Source organism: Pan paniscus, chromosome 6 (genome assembly GCF_029289425.2).
Source record: "Pan paniscus chromosome 6, NHGRI_mPanPan1-v2.0_pri, whole genome shotgun sequence".
Taxonomy (NCBI): Eukaryota; Metazoa; Chordata; class Mammalia; order Primates; family Hominidae; genus Pan; species Pan paniscus.
Genome location: NC_073255.2, coordinates 118,213,743 through 118,231,868, shown reverse-complemented (window position 1 = coordinate 118,231,868; position 18,126 = coordinate 118,213,743). Strand labels below are relative to the sequence as shown.

Below are 18,126 nucleotides of genomic sequence, written 5' to 3'. Positions count from 1 at the left end.
AACTGTCCAGGTGTGGTGGTACAGCCCTGTAGTCGGAGCTAATCAAGAGGCTGAGGTGGGAGGATCGCTTGAGCCCAGGATATGGAGGCTGCGGTGAGCTATGATCTCACCACTGCACTCCAGCTTAGGGGACAGGGCAAGTCTGTCTCAAAAAAAAAAAAGCAATTGAATACACTGATATTTTGCCAGGACCCTGCCTTCTACAGGCATCTAGTCTAATGGGACTGGGAGTAATCAGGGGAGATGACCTAATCCCAATGTCACATTATAATAGGATGTAACTGGAGAGCTACGGGCATGCAGAAGTTGGAAGATGAGGGAAGGCATCACAGAGGCTGTGGGGTGAACCGACTTCAAGGAATGGGTCCTTCCCTTCAGAACCACATGTGTGCGGGACACCCAGACAGAAAACACAAATGCAAAGTCAAGTGGAGGGCATTTGGAAGGAGCAGTGAAGCCAAGCCAGGAAACACCAAGATGGCGAGCCAGTGTGGTTGTAGAGATTGTAGAGAGGGTGGAATTGGCACTGTGGACCCTGGCCTCGATAGAGAAAGACATCAGCTAAGGAAGTTGTTCAGGTGGGCAGTGAGGTTGTCGTGCTTTGGAAAGATGTTCAGGCTGCACTAGGAAGCCCCTTGGCTTGGGGAGAGACTCCAGGAAACCCCAGCAGGGAGCATTTGACAGTGGATTCGAGTGATGCAAGGGGGACCTGGACTGTGACCTCTGTCACGGGAAGCCGGAGGAGGTTGATGGCTTTTGCGGTTGATGTGGGAAGGAGAGAGAGAGAAGAACTGGAAACGTCTGCTTGCTGGGGAAGTGTCACGTCCGCTCCTCCGCTCCTTTTCTTCTCCCCTTAGGAGCGGTTCATGGTTCCTTTTGTTTTTTGTTCTTTTTTTTTTTTTTTTTTTTGAGACGGAGTCTCATTCTGTCACCCAGGCTGGAGTGCAGTGGTGCGATCTCGGCTCACTGCAAGCTCCGCCTCCCAGGTTCACGCCATTCTCCTCCCTCAGCCTCCTGAGTAGCTGGGACTACAGGCGCCCGCCACCACACCCAGCTAATTTTTGTATTTTTTTTTTTTTTTAAGTGGAGACAGGGTTTCACCATGTTAGCCAGGATGGTCTCGCTCTCCTGACCTTGTGATCCGCCCACGTCGGCCTCCCAAACTGTTGAGATTACAGGCGTGAGCCACCGCACCTGGCCTGTTTTACTCTTTTATTTGTACACTGGCATTGGAGTTTGGTTTTTCTGCCTGGTTTTTTTTTTTTTTTTTTTTTTTGGCTTTTTTTTTTTTTTGAGAAAAAGTCTCACTCTGTTGCCCAGGCTGGAGTGCAGTGGCTCAACCTTAGCTTACTGCAACCTCCACCTCCTGGGTTCAAGGGGTTCTCTTGCCTCAGCCTCCCAAGTAGCTTGGATTACAGGTGCACACCAACATGCCCGACTGATTTTTCTATTTTTAGTAGAGACGGGGTTTTGCCATGTTGGCCAGGCTGGTCTCAAACTCCTGACCTCAGGTGATCCGCTTGCCTCGGCCTCCCAAAGTGCTGGGATTACAGGCCTGAGCCACCATGCACAGCCTGAGTTTCTTTTTAGAAATAACAGTCTAAGATACTATAATCCTGTCTTTTTTGTACACAGAGTAAAGAGGACAAATAGGTGAAAGAATAAATGAAAGGCTGGAATCCCACTTCCCCCGCTGTCCCAGGGCATTGGATATTGATGGATAGGAGGCAGCAAACCACTCACAGAGCCACGAAGAAATGAATGCGTTGGTATTGCCAGGAGGGGAGGCCGGCCCGGCTGAAATACGCTATGTCCATAGCCAGGAGATACTGATGGAGAGAAAGGAACACAGAGAGGGAGAGGTCACATCTTGGGAGAGGAAGATTGTGGATATAGTGGAATGGGGGTCTGGGGAGGGGTTGCCCATCAGAGAAGGGACCTCAGCATTGGGGTGACTATGCTCATGTGGAAATTGCGGGGTGGAGGGGTATTCGAAGGTCGGATGCAAATCCGAGAAGCCGGAGGAAGGGTTTTCGGTGATGCTCCCAGGATGGTGGGCTCCCATGGGATCTTTGGAGGGGGTGTGTCTAGGTCGGCTGGTGTCAGGAGGGTCTTTTGTGTGCCAGGCAGAGAACTGTCCCAAGGAGCTGAGAGTAGAGGGCCCAGGAGCTTCAGGGCTGCAGCCAGACTGTGGCCCAGGGCTCAGATCCCAAAGGACCCATAGGAGAGGCAGGGGCCACTCATTCACTCTGCAAGAGACCAGCAGAATCCTGACGGAGATGCTGACAAATCATAAAAAGACAAAGAATAGCCGGGAGTGGCAGCTCAAGCCTGTGATCCCAGTACTTTTTGAGAGGTGGAGACAGGAGGATCATGTGAGCCCAACAGTTGGAGAACAACCTGGGCAACACAGCGAGTCCCTGTTTCTACGAAGATTTCAAAAATTAGTTGAGCATGGTAGCATGTGCCTAGTCCCAGCTCCTCAGGAGGCTAAGGAAAGAGGATTGCTTGAGCCCAGGAATTAAAGTGAGCTATGATCATGCCACTGTACTCCATCCTGGGGAGCAGAGCTGGACTCTGTCTCAGAAAAAAAAATGTGTGGGTGCCAAGACTCAAGACCATGGGAGCTGGTCGGACACAGTGCTGACGTCTGTAATCTCAGCACTTTGGGAGGCCAAGGCGGGTGGATCACCTGAGGTCAGGTGTTCGGGACCAATCTGGCCAACATGGCAAAACCCCGTCTCTACTAAAAACACAAAAATTAGCCAGGCGTGGTGGTTCATGTTTGTAATCCCAGCTGCTTGGAGGCTGAGGTGGGAGAATCGCTTGAACCCAGGAGGCATCAGCTGCAGTGAGTCAAGATCGAGACACTGCCCTCCAGCCTGGGCAACAGAGCAAGACTGTGTCTCACAAAACAAAAACAAAAACAAAAACAAAAAAAAACTGTAGGAGCATCTGGTGGGAGGTGGTGGGGGGAGAACTGTGGGTTTGGAAGCTGCGCCCTCCCCCTGGCCGTGCGTTAGAACAGGAACACAGTTACATAGAGAACAACCTTACCTTGTCCGACACCCTCAGATCTTTGTCCCAGGCCAGGAATCTTTTAATGACAGGATCCTCTGTGATTAGAGAGCAGATATCAGCATGAGAAGCAGGACAGGGTTTCCGTGGGAGCAGCAGGGCAGTGAGGAGAAGTGTGCCTCCCGGGGGAAAGTCTCAGGATTGTGGCCGCGGGTGAGGTGGATGGGAGAGGGGAGAATGACTTTCACTGGGCAAGGGAGAGAGGCTCCTGCTCTGAGACTCCCCTGAGAAGAGGCCGAAGGAGGCCCTGGGTGTGAGAATCTACAGGATGTAGAGCTGGGAATCAGCCAGGACCCCCTCCAGCAGACACGGAGGGACCACTGCAGAGTCATAAAGGAATTCCCATCATTTCCTCATGAGACAGTCACACATCAGGGTGGGACCATGGCCTTGGTATCCCTCACTATGGATGGAAACACTTAGGTTTAGAAAAGTCAGTAAGAAACATTAAGTTTCAGAGGGCACAGCTGAAACCACTTTTTTGATTTTTGATTTTGTTTTTCTTTATTTGATTTTTATTTTTATTTATTTATTAATTTATTTTGAGACAGAGTCTTGCTCTGTGGGCCAGGCTGGAATGCATTGGCCTGATCTTGGCTCACTGCAACCTCTGCCTCCTGGGTTTAAGCAATTCTCCTGTCTCAGCCTCCCGAGTAGCTGGAACTACAGGGATGAGCTACTGTGCCCAGCCTTGGTTTTTCTTTTGACGCAGAGTTTTGCTCTGTCACCCAGGCTGGAGTGCAGTGGTGTAGTCATAGCTCACTGCAGCCTCAAAGTCCTGAGTTCAAGCAATCCTCTTGCCTCAGCCTCCCAACGTGCTGGGATCTCAGGCGGGAGCCACAGCGCCTGGCCCAAAACCAAGCTTTCTTATCCCAAGCACCGACCTTTATCAAGTCTACCTAACCCTCTGTTGTCTCCTAAGTGTCCCTCATGAGTGATCACTTCAGAGTCCTCCCGCATGGAGAGCTCACCCACTGGGGCATATTTTTCCCATTGGAAAAGTGTGGTTATTGGAAGTTTCCTCTTTAGAAAGAACAGGATTGGAGGTGCTCTCTGGGGTGTCCTCCTACCAAGCAGCCTGTTGAAGGCCTCGTAGTACTCAGGGAGCACGAGCGACACTCGCCGTCGCTTCGCCTTCATCTTGAGGCCACACAGCGTCTCCGCCACCCAGGTCTCCTCAGGCTCAGGGGCGAGCTCCTTCTCTGGCTCATCGTCAGATTCATCCAAACACTCCCTCTTCGTTTTCCAGCCAAGGGACCTACGTGGGGGGCTGGGATCTACCCCAGGGGCTGAGTAAAGAAACCAGGCCACCGTGTAATGCTTCTGCAGCTGATCACGTTAGACCCCGACCCCAAACCCCAAACCACTCTCCATCCTCCCCAGCCTCGCAGACTGCTGGCTTCTCCAAGCCACCTTTCTGACTTTCTCCTCTGCTCAACCCCATGTGCCACTCCTTCCCCTCCCCATTCTTCCCTCTCTCTGTCCTCAGAACACTGCCTCATATCCTTCCCTGGTCCCTGGCTCTCTGAGTCCCTCTTTTTTTTTTTTTTTTTTGTTTCGAGACAGAATCTTGCTTTGTCACCCAGGCTGGAGTGTAGTGGTGCAATCTCAGCTCACTGCAACATCCATCTCCCGGATTCCAGTTATTCTCCTGCCTCAGCCCCTCAGGTAGCTGGGATTACAGGTGCCTGCCATAATGCCCAGCTCAATTTTGTACTTTTAGTAGAGACAGGGTTTCACCATGTTGGCCAGGCTGGTCTCAAACTCCTGGCCTCAAGTGATCCGCCTGCCTTGGCTCCCCAAAGTGCTGGGATTACAAGTGTGAGCCACTGCACCCAGCCTGAATTTCTCCATTCTTCCCACACACCCTCCCCAGGTTCTCCTTCCTGACCTCTGACCCTTCTTTTTTTTTTCTTCTTTTTTTTTTTTTTTTTTTTTCGAGACAGCATCTCACTCTGTCACCCAGACTGGAGTGCAGTAGCACGATCTCGGCTCACTGCAACCTCTTCCTCCCAGGCTCAAGTGATTCTCCTGTCTCAGCCTCCCAAGTAGCTGGGATTATAGGCACACACACCACTACCGCCTGGCTAATTTTTGTACTTTTAGTAGAGATGGGGTTTCACCATGTTGGCCAGGCTGGTCTTGAACTCCTGACCTCAGGTGATCTGCCCGCCTCAGCCTCCCAAAGTGTTGGGGTTACAGGGGTGAGCCACCACGCCTGGCCCCCTTCCTTCGTCTTAGTCAATCCTATGCCACCTCTTCTTCCTCCAGTCCCCTCACCTGATGGTCCCGACACTTCATCATCCACCACCTCCTGGAGGGGGTACCCTGAGGTGCTCCGCTGGGGGCTCTGCTCTTCCTGGGGCTGCGGTTGATGGCTCATCATGATCTTTCCCAAAATCTGTCCCATCTCACCGAACCTAGTCTCTGTTCTGTCCTTGGTCTTCTTCTGGACACTGCTGGGATCCAGAAGAGTGTGTTATCAATTCTCGAGGCTGGGAGAAGTCAGGAGTGGAGAACAGCTCTGGGAAGTTACTGTTGTCCAACTGAACTGCCAGGTGCCGACAGAGTCCGGTCCCTCCAATCAGGAAGGTCGGAATCTCTGATGTCATCGTTCATGCCAACCTGGCAACCAGTTTGAACAAAAACACATGTAACTGCCAGGCTGATCTCTTGTCCTGGAGATCCTGGGTGAATGGTATCTCCTGCCACTGTCCCAACCTCAGACCACTGTCCAAAAGCATCTTCAGGGTCTCCGCATCCCTCTGTTCCCTGTCCCAGCAGAGGCTGTGTCCTCTCCACTCAAAGCTTGAAGCGTGTTGTGGTCTCCTCTTCTCTGTACATGCCCGTTTCAGAGTCCAGTCTGGTGGGAGAGGGATCAGGATGGGAAAGAAAAGTAGGGTAAGCAGAAACGATGAAACCTTACAAGAGTGAGATTATCATGTACAAGAGATCCCAGGAACATTGACTTGATGAAAAAGTCACATCAGAGCACTCAATTTGGCAGAGCTTTTCTGCCGAATGTCTACTGACATTCACTGTCCGAGATTCTGTACTGGGGGTACACGCGTCCTCTGCCCTAAGGCATCTTTGAGTCCAAGAGATATTTTGAGGACTGGAAATCATAGGAAACTGCCCATGAGTTCACACATATTTCCAATGGTGTCCCCAATTTCAGGGAGTCCACGGATCACCTAAAGCCAGCCCCTCCAGTTTGGCTAAGAAACTCTATATACCAAGTTTTGTATCATATGTATTGCTCCTAACTCAGAAAATTCCACCATTTTTAGCAGTGGTTTATTTATTTATACCATTGAAGGAAATGGTTTATTTATGAATCTATATTATGGATATTCTATAAGATACTGGGTGTACAAAAAGACTAAGTCGAAAAATCTCAGCTGTGCACAGTGGCTCATGCTTGTAATCCCATCTCTTTGGGTGGCCAAGGGAGGAAGACTGCCTGAGGCCAGCAGTTCAAGACCAGTATAGGCAACATAGCAAGAGCCCATCTCTAAAACAAAACAAAACAAAATGAAACAAAATTAGCCAGGTGTCGTGGCTGGCACCTGTGTTCCAACAACTTGAGAGACTGAGGTGGCAGGAGGATTGCTTGAGCCTAGGAGTTAGGGGCTTCAGTGAGCTGTGATCGTGACACCGCACTCCAGTCTGGGCAACACAGCAAGACCTTGTGTCAAAAAAAATTTTTTAATTAAATATAAAAGAGTTTCATGACATTCAGAGACCATCCAAAGAACCTGTGGGTTCCGGCCAGGCACAGTGGCTCACGCCTGTAATCCCAGCGCTTTGGGAGGCCATAGCAGGTGGATCGCTTGAGGTCAGGAGTTTAAGAGCAGCCTGGCCAACATGGTGAAACCCCATCTCTTCTAAAAATACAAAAAATTAGGCATGGTGGTGGGTGCCTGTAATCCCAGCCACTCAGGAGGCGGGGGCAGCAGAATGGCTTAAACTTGGGAGGCGGAGGTTGCAGTGAGCCAAGGTCGCACCATTGCACTCCAGCCTGGGCAACAAGAGCAAAACTACATCTCAAAAAAAAAAAAAAGAGAACCTGTGGATGAGTTCCCACATGGCTTCCTAACGGGCTGCGGCTCTCCTAGGAGTCTCTCGCTCATGGGAAAGGCACAAACTGAATGCGGAAGGAAATCCCATTGCTGTGGAAGTCCCATTGTTAGGAAGCTCTGCTTTTCTGGAGTTCAAATTTGCATTCATGACGCTTTAAACCGTCAGAGCTGGGTGTGTCCTCCTACAACAGATCACTTTACTCTCTCTCTCTCCTAGTTAACAGGCTTTCAAATATTAGAACATCCATGTTCTGACCTCATTAAAATTGCTCTTTTGTGGGATGAAAAGCTCTGATTTAACCCGTCTTTAAGCCTGGTATGCATATTCCTCTCTGTTCCGGCCACCTTGTCTAGACACACTACACTGAGGCAGTGCCCATCTTAGATGATGTTGATACATTGTCAAAAAATGGGCAAACCAGGCGCGGTGGCTCACACTTGTAATCCCAGCACTTTTGGAAGCCGATGCCGACAGATAACCAGAGGTGAGGAGGTTGAGATCAGCCTGGCCAACATGGTGAAACCTGTCTGTTTTTCTGTAAAAATACAGAAACAATGAGCTGGGCGTGGGAGTGCACTTCTGTAATCCCAGCTACTTGCGGGGCTGAGGCAGGAGAATCACTTGAACCGGGAAGGTGGAGGTTCCAGTGAGCCGAGATCACGACACTACACTCCAGCCTGGGCGACAGAGTGAGACTCCGACTCAAAAAAAAAAAAAGTGCCAGACAGCCCAGGTTTGGTCTGATATGTTCAGAAAAAAGCAAAACAGTCACCTCTCACCTTTTCTTTTCCTGCAATGATGCCGTTTAATACAACAATGGCTGTAGGTATGCTGCAGAAATATCATTCAAGTGAAACAGAAGGGCTTTCCTGGCTGGACACAGTGGTCACTCCTGCAATCCCAACACTTTGATTGGCTAAGGTGGGAGGATTTCTTGCGGCCAGGAGTTCGAGGCTGCAGTGAGCTGTGATCCACCACTGCATTCCAGGCTGGGCATCAGAGTGAGGCCTCTCTCTAAAAAAACCCTTCACTCCCCAAAAAAAGGGATTTTCAAATACCAGCCTTTCAGCATGAGGATCACATGGAGGAACATTAAGACACAGCTGCTGGGACCCAGCCCTATTGATTGTAATTAAAAAACTGAGGTGAGGCCTGATTTAGCTCCGTCATTGGAATCCATTCAGATTTGAAATTCTCTGAGTTGGACAGTGCAAAAGAGATCCTAAAGAAAGCAAAGTCACTGTGGACTGAAATGAGCTGACAAGGTTTTCTGAGCGTGGTGAAATATGATCTGGGCCTCACTTGGGAGGGCTGTGGCCAGGCCTTGAGTCCGTGGCTCAGTGGGACCTTCTGAAACAGCCTCCAATCTGTGCCCCCACTTCATTTGCTAGTGGATGACCCCCTCCAGTGGCTTTGGTGCTGATGGGAATAAGTCGACCTGCAGCGGAAGTTCAGCCCAAGTTTCAGCCCAGCAGCTTCTCCACACCTGTCCGTGGTCTGGTCATGCTGCCGTCTCTGCGGTTCTCTGCGGAGTCGTGGTTTCTGTGCCTTGAAGAGAACTTCCCCTCTGGGACCCAGAAACCCAGTGAATCCTCAGGAAAAAAGGGAATGAAATTACTGAAGACAACTCTGTGGCGGGGAGATGGAAAAGAGGCTCTCTCTCTTTTTTTTCCCTAATATTTTGAGACAGAGTTTCGCTCTTGTCACCCAGGCTGCAGTGCAGTGGCTCCATCTCGGCTCACTGCAACCTCTGCCTCCCAGGTTCAAGCGATTCTCCTGCCTCAGCCTCCCGAGTAGCTGAGATTACAGGCACCCACCACCACTCCCGGCTAATTTTTGTATTTTAGGGTTTCGTCATGTTTGCCAGGCTGGTCTTGAACACCTGACTTCAAATGATCCACCCGCCTCTGCCTCTCAAAGTGCTGGGAACACAGGCATAAGACACTGCACCCGGCCTGTTTTTGTTTTTTAGAGACAAGGTCTCTGTTGCCTTGGCTGGGGTGCAGTGGTACAATCAGCTCTCTGTTGCCTCCTGGGCTCAAGCAATCCTCTTCTCTCAGCCTCCCAAGTAGCTGAGACTACAGGTGCATGCCTGTAGTAGATATAGCATCTTGCTCTGTTGCCCAGACTGGTCTTGAACTCTTGGTCACAAGCGATCCTCTTGCCTTGGCCTCTCAAAGTGCTGGAATTACACACGTGAGCCATTGAGCCCAACCAGATAAGATGATCTTTAAGGGCCCTTCCCATGGTACCATATCCAAGTCAGCGAGACTGCGGCTATAGCAAGTTTAACATAACCAGATACGCTAGTATTATGGGCTGCATGGTGTGCCCCCCACCCCTAATTCATGTATTGAAGCCATGACCCTCCAGACCTTAGAGGTGACCTTATTGGAACCAGAGTCTTTACAGAGGTGATCAAGTTAAAATGAGGTCACTAGAGGCCAGGCACAGTGGCTCACACCTGTAATCCCAGCACTTCGGGAGGCCGAGGCAGGCAGATAATGAGCCCAAGAGACCGAGACCATGATGTCCAACATGGTGAAACCCTGTCTCTACTAAAAATACAAAAATTAGCCAGGCGTGGTGGTGTGGGCCTATAGTCCCAGCTACTCAGGAGGCTGAGGCAAGAGAATCGGTTGAACCCGGAAGGCAGAGATTGCAGTCAGCCAAGATCATGCCACTACACTCCAGCCTGGGTGACAGAGTGAGACTCTATCTCAAAAAAATAAAAATTAAAAAACTAAAAACCTACAGCACCGCCTTTTACATAATGCAATGGTTTGGTAAGCACATGCACCCCAGGGAGGTAGTGGCAGATTCAGTCAACCTTCCCAGCAGTGTGGAGACGCAGTCAGGCATAGCAGGTGTTGATGTGGTTTGAACCCACAGCTTGGCTCAAATCCACACTCCCCTACTTAGTACCGAGTGAAGCCACTTACCCTCTAAGTGCCTTACTTTTCTTTTCTTTTCTTTTCTTTTTTCTTTTTTCGAGACAGAGTCTCGGTGTGAGAAACACACCTACTGTGCCCCACATATTTTTCCAAATACAACTTAATTTAGCCTTCACGACAACCCTGGAGTGAAGGATCATTAACTTTATTTCATAGATGTGGAAACTGAGACTCAGAGGCAGGAAATGACCTCCTTCTGGAGGCTGCAAATTCTTTGATGCTCCTTTGATCAACAGGTGGGAGCTGGCCAGAGGTGGTGGCTCACACCTGTAATCCCAGCACTTTGGGAGGCCAAGGTGGGAGGATTGACTGAGGCCAGGAGTTTGAAACTAGCCTGGGCAACATAGCAAGACCTCATCTCTACAAAAAATACACAAATTAGCAGGGTGTGGTGGTGCACACCTGTAGTCGCAGCCACTCGGGAGGCTGAAGTGGTAGCATTGCTTGAGCCCAGGAGGTTGAGGCTGGAGTGAGCCATGATCAAGCCACTGCACTCCAGCCGAGGAGATGGAGATAGACCCTGTCTCAAACAACAACAAAAAAATAGGTGAGGGTCAGCCAGGCATGGTGGCTCACGCCTGTAATCCTAGAACTTTGGGAGGCCAAGGTGGGAGGATTGCTTGAGGCCAGGACTTCAAGACCAGCCTGGGCAGCCTAGCAAGATCCCATCCCTTAAAAAAAAGTTTTTAGGCTGGGCATGGTCACTCATGCCTGTAATCCTAGCACTTTGGGAGGCCAAGGCAGGCGGGTTGCCTAAGCTGAGGAGTTTGAGACCAGCCTGGGCAACATGGTGAAATCCTGTCTCTACTAAAATACAAAAAATAAGCCAGGTGTGGTATTGGGCACCTGTAATCCCAGGTACTCAGGAGGCTGAGGCAGGAGAATTGCTTGAACCCAGGAGGCAGAGGTTGCAGTGAGCCGAGAGCGCGCCACTCCACTCCAGCCTGGACAACAGAGCGAGACTCTGTCTCAAAAAAAAAAATGTTTTTAATTAGCCAGGTGTGATGATGCATGCCCATGTCCCAGCTACTTGGGAGGCTGAAGCAGGAGGATTGCTTGAGCCTGGGAGGTCAAGGCTGCAGTGAGCTATGATTGCACCCCTGCACTCCAGCCTGGGCAGCGGAGGGAGACCCTGTCTGAAAATAAAAAAAGAGGTGGGGGCCTATGACCCCCCCTTTACTTTTGGCCCAACCTTAGTAACAGGATAGTCGTTGAGTAGGGCAAAAGTGATGTTATGATGTTTTTCAGCCTCCAATTTAGTCTAAAACGTACGCGGTGGCCCTGAGCTGTTGTGTAAATGGACTCACTGCCCTGAGGCCACCATGCTGCAAGGAAGCCCAAGCTAACCCTAGGATGTGCCCTGAGACGACATGAAGACGCATCCCCAGCCAGCCTTCCACTACCCCATCCTTCACTGCCCCATTCTCACCCCCGCCCACCTCCTTACTCCCTCCACCCCTCCACCTGCCTCCAGCCAGAATTGCACAGCCAACTACTTCCAGAATCGCTGGTCCAAAGAAATCACGACAGGCGCTAAGTTTGGGGCAATCCATTTAATGCTACTAAGTTGTGGGATGGTTTGTTTGAGCAGCCCCAGATAACAAACATTCCTTGAGGTCACACGCTAACCAAGCTGTGATTCGAACACTGCCTCTCAAATTCACGAGCAAAAGAGGGGGAATTCTGTTTAAAATGCCAAAAAGAACTCTTTCTTGCTTTTATTATTTTTAATTTATGTATAATAATTGTATGTTTATATAATAATTGTAATAATTTACGGGATACAGGTGATATTTCAATATATGTATACAATGTGTAATGATCACATGAGGGTGATTAGCGGATTCATTTCCTCAGTTATCATTTCTTTGTGTTGGGAACATTCGAAATCTGCTCTTCTACCTATTTGAATATAGAAAATAAATTGTTTTGTTTTGTTTTTGAGAAAGAGTCTCCCTCTATCGCCCAGGCTGGAGTGCAGTGGCGCAATCTCGGCTGACTGCAACCTCTGCCTCCCAGGTTCAAGCAATTCTCCTGCCTCAGCCTCCCGAGTAGATGAGATTACAGGCATGTGCCTCCACTCCCAGCTAATTTTTGTATTCTTGGTAGAGACGGGGTTTCACCCTGTTGGCCAGCCTGGTCTAGAACTCCTGACCTCAGGTGATCCGCCTGCCTTGGCCTCCCAAAGTGCTGAGATTACACATGTGAGCCACCGTACCTGGCCTCTCCTCTCTAATTCTGAGATTAACTTTTTTAGCTACCACATGTTAATACAATCGTGCGTCATTTGTCTTCTTTTGTTTTTCATTGAGACAGGGTCTCATTCTGTCACCCAGGTTGGAGTGCAGTGATGCAATCATAGCTCACTGCAGCCTCAACCTTCTGGGCTCAAGCAATCCTCCTGCCTCAGCCTTCCTGGTAACTAGGACTGTAGGGGCACACCATCACGCCTAGCTAATTTCTTATTTTTATTTTGTGTAGGCATGGGGTTTCTCTCTGTTACCAAAGCTGGTGTCGAACTCCTGGGCTCAAGCAATCCCCCCACCTCCACAAAGTACTGGGATTACAGGCACGAGCCACCACACCCAGCCCATTTGTCTTGCTGTGCCTGACTTATTTCACTTAACATAATGGTCTCCAAGCTCACCCGTGTTCCTGCAAATGACAGAATTTCACTCTTCCAAAGATAATTTTTTTTTTTGAGATGGAGTCTTGCTCTGTCACCCAGGCTGGACTGCAGTGGCACAGTCTCAGCTCACTGCACCCTCCACCTCCCAGGTTCAAGCGATTCTCCTGCCTCAGCCTCCTGAGTAGCTGGGATTACAGACCTGCGCCACCACCCCCCACTACTTTTTGTATTTTGTAGAGACGGGGTTTCACCATGTGGCCAGGCTGGTCTGAACCCCTGATCTCAAGCAATCCACCCGCCTCGCCCTCCCAAAGTACCAGGATTACAGATGTGAGCCACCATGTCCGGCCCCAGAGAGAATTTTTAAATCACATGGGTTGTGGGATCATGTGCCTTGGAGAGAGAAAAACCGTTAGGAAAAAAGAGTAGAAAACCAAACAAACAAACAAACAAAAAATAGCAGGAAGACAAAGGGCGTGCAGTGTGCTTTCAGTGAGGATTTACACAGGACAGAAACGGTAGGAATGGCTGTGTGGCTTTGGAATGAAAAGTAGGTTAATAGAGCTGATCAATGCACGGCGAGTCTGGATGCAGGATGCCATGAAGGATGGCTGTTTTAATGATGAGAGAGGCTGGGAGAAGGGCCGATAGGGAAACCCAGCTTTCGGGCCCAGACACTGGAGCAGCCTCCACGCTGCCATGGTCTGGAGAAAGCTATGGCAGGGTCAAGGTCTTTGACCTGTGTGCTCATCATCGGTGCCTCTGTTGGGAAGGTGGCTGCGTGCTGCCAGGATAGTAGCAGGTGAGTGGCAGGCTCTGGGGTCTGCAGACCTGATTAGAAGGAGGACAGGGCAGGCCTGCTGGCTGTGCCATGACAAGGCAAATTTATAACTCTCTGACCACAAAGGAGAGTCCCACGGGGCTGAAGCCTGCGAGGGCTGAGGAGTTCATGAGATTCCCATTCAGCCAGCCCCATGGAGGGGAAGGAGGGGATGAGGGAGGCAGGGAATGTCCTTGGCTTTTCCTCTTTTTCTTTGGGGCTGAGACTTAGCCTTCCTGGGAGGGGCTGGGAGCTGGCATTTACATTCACGGGTCTGGTCTATTTAAAAGGACAGACTTACTGTATTGACCTCAAAATTATACCCTTGAACTTGCAGGTTCTCCACAGTTTCTTTCTTAGGGTGGGAATGGAGTTGGGTTAGAGGCATCTTTGAGATGCTGTATTAGTTTGCTCAGGCTGCTGTAACAAAATACCACAGACCAGGTGGCTTAAACAACAGAAATTTATTTTCTCATAGCTCTGGAGGCTGGAAGTCCAAGATCAAGATGTTGGCAGGGGTGGTTTCTCCTGAAGCCTCTCTCCTTGGCTTGCAGATGGCCGCCTTCTTGCTGGGTTCTCACATGGTCTTTCCTCTGTGCACACACACCCCTGGTGTCTCTATCTGAATATCTTAATATCCCCTTCTTTTTTTTTTTTTTTTTAATTGTGTGTGTGATAGAGTCTCACTCTGCCACCCAGGCTGGAGTGCAGAGTGGTGCAATGGCACAATCTCAGCTCACTGCAACCTCCGCCTCCCAGGTTCAAGCAATTCTCCTGCCTCAGCCTCCTGAGTAGCTGGGATTACAGACTTGCGCCACCACCTCCCTCTAATTTTTGTATTTTTAGTAGAGACGAGGTTTCACCATCTTGGCCAGGCTGGTCTCAAACTCCTGAGCTCAAGTGATCCGCCCACCTCGGCCTCCCAAAGTGCTGGGATTACAGGCATGAGCACCGTGTCCACCCATGCCTCCTCTTTTTTTAAGAGACAGAGTCTCACTCTGTCACCCAGGCTGGAGTGCAGTGGTGCAATCATAGCTCACTGCATCCTTGAACTCCTGGGCTCAAACAATCCTCCTGCCTCAGCCCCCTGAGTAGCTGAAACTACATGTGAATGCCACCACACCCAGCTAATTTCTTCATTGTTTGTAGAGATGTAGAGATACAGAGACAAGGATCTTGCTATGTTGCCCAGGCTGGTCTTGAACACCTGACTTCCAGCCCTCCTCCTGCCTCAACCTCCCAAATTGCTGGGATTACCAGAATGAGCCACCTCACCCAGCCTCCAGACCTTTTTGAATTCCAGAATTGAAGAGCAATTTTAGATCTATAATATGGTTTTTGGAGGATTGCTGAGGGACTCGGTAAGAAACAATAGTAGGGAGAGGAGAGCTTGAACTAACACTTACTGGAAGAAGACAAAGAAATCCTAGGCTGGGCGCAGTGGCTCACACCTGTAAACCCTGCACTTTGGGAGGCTGAGGCAGGCAGATCACTTGAGGTCAAGAGTTCGAGACCAGCCTGGCCAACATGGTGAAACTCCATCTCTCCTAAAAATACAAAAATTATCCAGGTACGGCAGTGCATACCTGTAGTCCTAGCTATTTGGGAGGCTGAGGCAGGAGAATTGCTTGAACCCAAGAGGCGGAGGTTGCAGTGAGCCAAGATCATGCCACTGCCCTCCAGCCTGGGTGACAGAGTGGTATTTTGGTATTTTGGATACCAAAAAATAAAAATTAAAATTAAATTTAAAATAAAAACATAAAAATCTGCCTAGAGGCCAGGTGTGGTGGGTACGCCGGTAATCCCAGCACTTTGGGAGGCCAAGGCAGGAAGATCACTTGAGCCCAGGCATTAGAGACCAGCCTAGGCAACATGGCGAAGCCTCATCTCTACAAAAAATACAAAAATTAGCCAGGCATGGTGGCAGGCACCTGTAGTCCCAGCTACTCAGGAGGCTGAAGTGGGAGGGTGGTTTGAGCCCAGGAAGCAGAGGTTGCAGTGAGCCGAGATCTTGCCACTGCACTCCAACCTGGGCAAGAGAGCCAGACTCCATCTCAAAAATACATGAATACATAATAAAATAAATAAAATATATTTTTTAAATGCCTAGAACATTCTGTTCTTCTTAGCGAGGCCTGCCCTCTATTGAAACTATTTTTCCAGAGCCTAATTGGCCTGCGGAAAAGAAAATATCCAACCTCACCCACCTCCTTCCACAACTGGATAAGAGAAATACCTATTCCAGCTCCCCCAGCCTTCCTATGTAGCCTAAAGGGCAGTGGGGATGGAACTGAGAGAAATCTGTAAAAGGCACAACCCTGGGGCATAGGCTCACTGCAGACTGAGACCTGGTCTGGCTTGGTGGCTTGTGAATTATAGGTACTATTTTGACAGCAGATCTCTAGAATTTATTCACCTTATATAACAGAAACTTTGCACCCATTGAAGAACAATTCTCCATTTCCCCTCCTCCCAGCCCCTGGCAACCACCAGCCTATTCTCTGCTTCTGTGAGTTTGACTCTTTTTTTTTTTTTTTTTTGAGACAGAGTCTCACTCTATCTCCCAGGCTGGAGTGCAGTGGCACAATCTCGGCTCACTGCAACCTCCACCTCCCAGGTTCAAGCAGTTCTCCTGCCTCAGCCTCCCAAGTAGCTGGAAATATAGGTGTGCCCCACCACGACTGGCTAATTTTTGTATTTTTAGTAGAGACAGGGTTTCACCATGTTGGCCAGGCTGGTCTCGAACTCCAGGCCTCATATAATCCGCCCACCTTGACCTTTCACTTAGCATAACATCCCCAAGTTCAATCATAGTGTTACAAATGACAGGATCTCCTTATTTTTAAGGCTGAATTAAATACTCCATTGTATGTATATATCACATTTTCTTTATCCATTCATGTGCGGATGGACATTTTTTTCTTACTCCTTTAAAATAAGTTCACTATCTATTAGCCTGGGCAACGTGGCAAGACCCCATGTCCACAAACAATAAAAACGATTAGCTGGGTGTGGTGGTCTGTGCCCCATAGTCCCAGCTACTCAGGAGGCTGAGGCAGGGGAGCACTTGAACCTGGAAGGTGGAGGCTGCAGTGAGCCATGATCACACCACTGCACTCCAGCCTGGGTGGCAGTGGTGTCTTCAAGAAAGAAATAATAAAATAAAATAATTTCATCATTTATCCCACCGAAATATGTATTCTTGAATACTATTGTTTTGCCTGGTCTTTTTTTTTTTTTTTTTTTTTTTTTTTGAGACGGAGTCTTGCTCTGTTGCCCAGGCCGGAGTGCAGTGGTGCGTTCTCGGCTCACTGCAAGCTCCATCTCCTGGGTTCACGCCATTCTCCTGCCTCAGCCTCCCGAGTAGCTGGGACTACAGGTGCCTGCCACCACGTCCGGCTAATTTTTTGTATTTTTAGTAGAGACAGGGTTTCACCGTGTTAGCCAGGATGGTCTCAATCTCCTGACCTCGTGATCCGCCTGCCTCAGCCTTCCAAAGTGCTGGGATTACAGGCGTGAGCCACCGCACCCAGCCTTTTTTTTTTTTTTTTTTGACACAGGGTCTCACTCTGTCACCCAGGCTGGAGTGCAGCGGCACAATCATAGCTCACTATAGCCTCAACCTCCTGGGCTCAAGTGATTCTCCTGCCTCAGCCTCCAGAGTAGCTGGGATTACAGGTGCATGCCACCACGCCTGGCTAATTTTTTGTATTTTTTAATAGAGATGTGGTTTCACCATGTTGCCCAGGCTGGTGTCAAACTCCTGGGCTCAGGGTATCCACCCACCTTGGCCTCCCAAAGTGCTGAGACTACAGGCATGAGTCACTGCACCTGACCTGTTTTGCCTGTTCTTAAATTTGACATGCATGGGTGGGGGGATGGGTGCTAGGGATAAAAATCAACACATCAGGTACAATATACACTACTCGGGTGACAGGTACACTAAAATCTCAGAAATAAAAATGTTGTAAGCTATTGAAATAAGAGTTTAAAAATATTAAAAAGTCAGCCTGGCCAACATGGCGAAACCCCATCTCTACTAAAAATACAAAAATTAGCAGGGCATGGTGGCGTGCGCCTTGTAATCTGAGCTACTCAGGAGGCTGAAGCTGTAGAATCGCTTCAACCCGGGAGTCGGGGCTTGCAGTCAGCCAAGATTGTGCTACTGCACTCCAGCCTGGGCGACAGATCGAGACTCCGTCTCAAAAAATATATATATATTATATAATATAATATACATTATATAATATAATATAATAATAATATACATTATATAATACATTATATAATATAATATACATTATATAATATATATCATACATATTATATATTATATAATATATTATATATTATATATATTATATATTATATTATATATATTATATTATACATTATATTATATCATATATATTATATTATACATTATATTATATCATATATATTATATTATACATTATATTATATCATATATATTATATAATATATATAATTGAGCCTGGAAGGTGGAGGCTGCAGTGAGCCATGATATATCATATATATATATATATATATACACATAAAAG

General features: G+C 48.7%; 1 pseudogene; it reads left to right on the top strand.

The window, feature by feature from the left end:
• The first annotated feature begins 9 nt into the window (after positions 1–9).
• LOC129398271 (uncharacterized) lies at positions 10–17,740 on the top strand (annotated as a pseudogene).
• Positions 17,741–18,126: the final 386 nt, after the last annotated feature.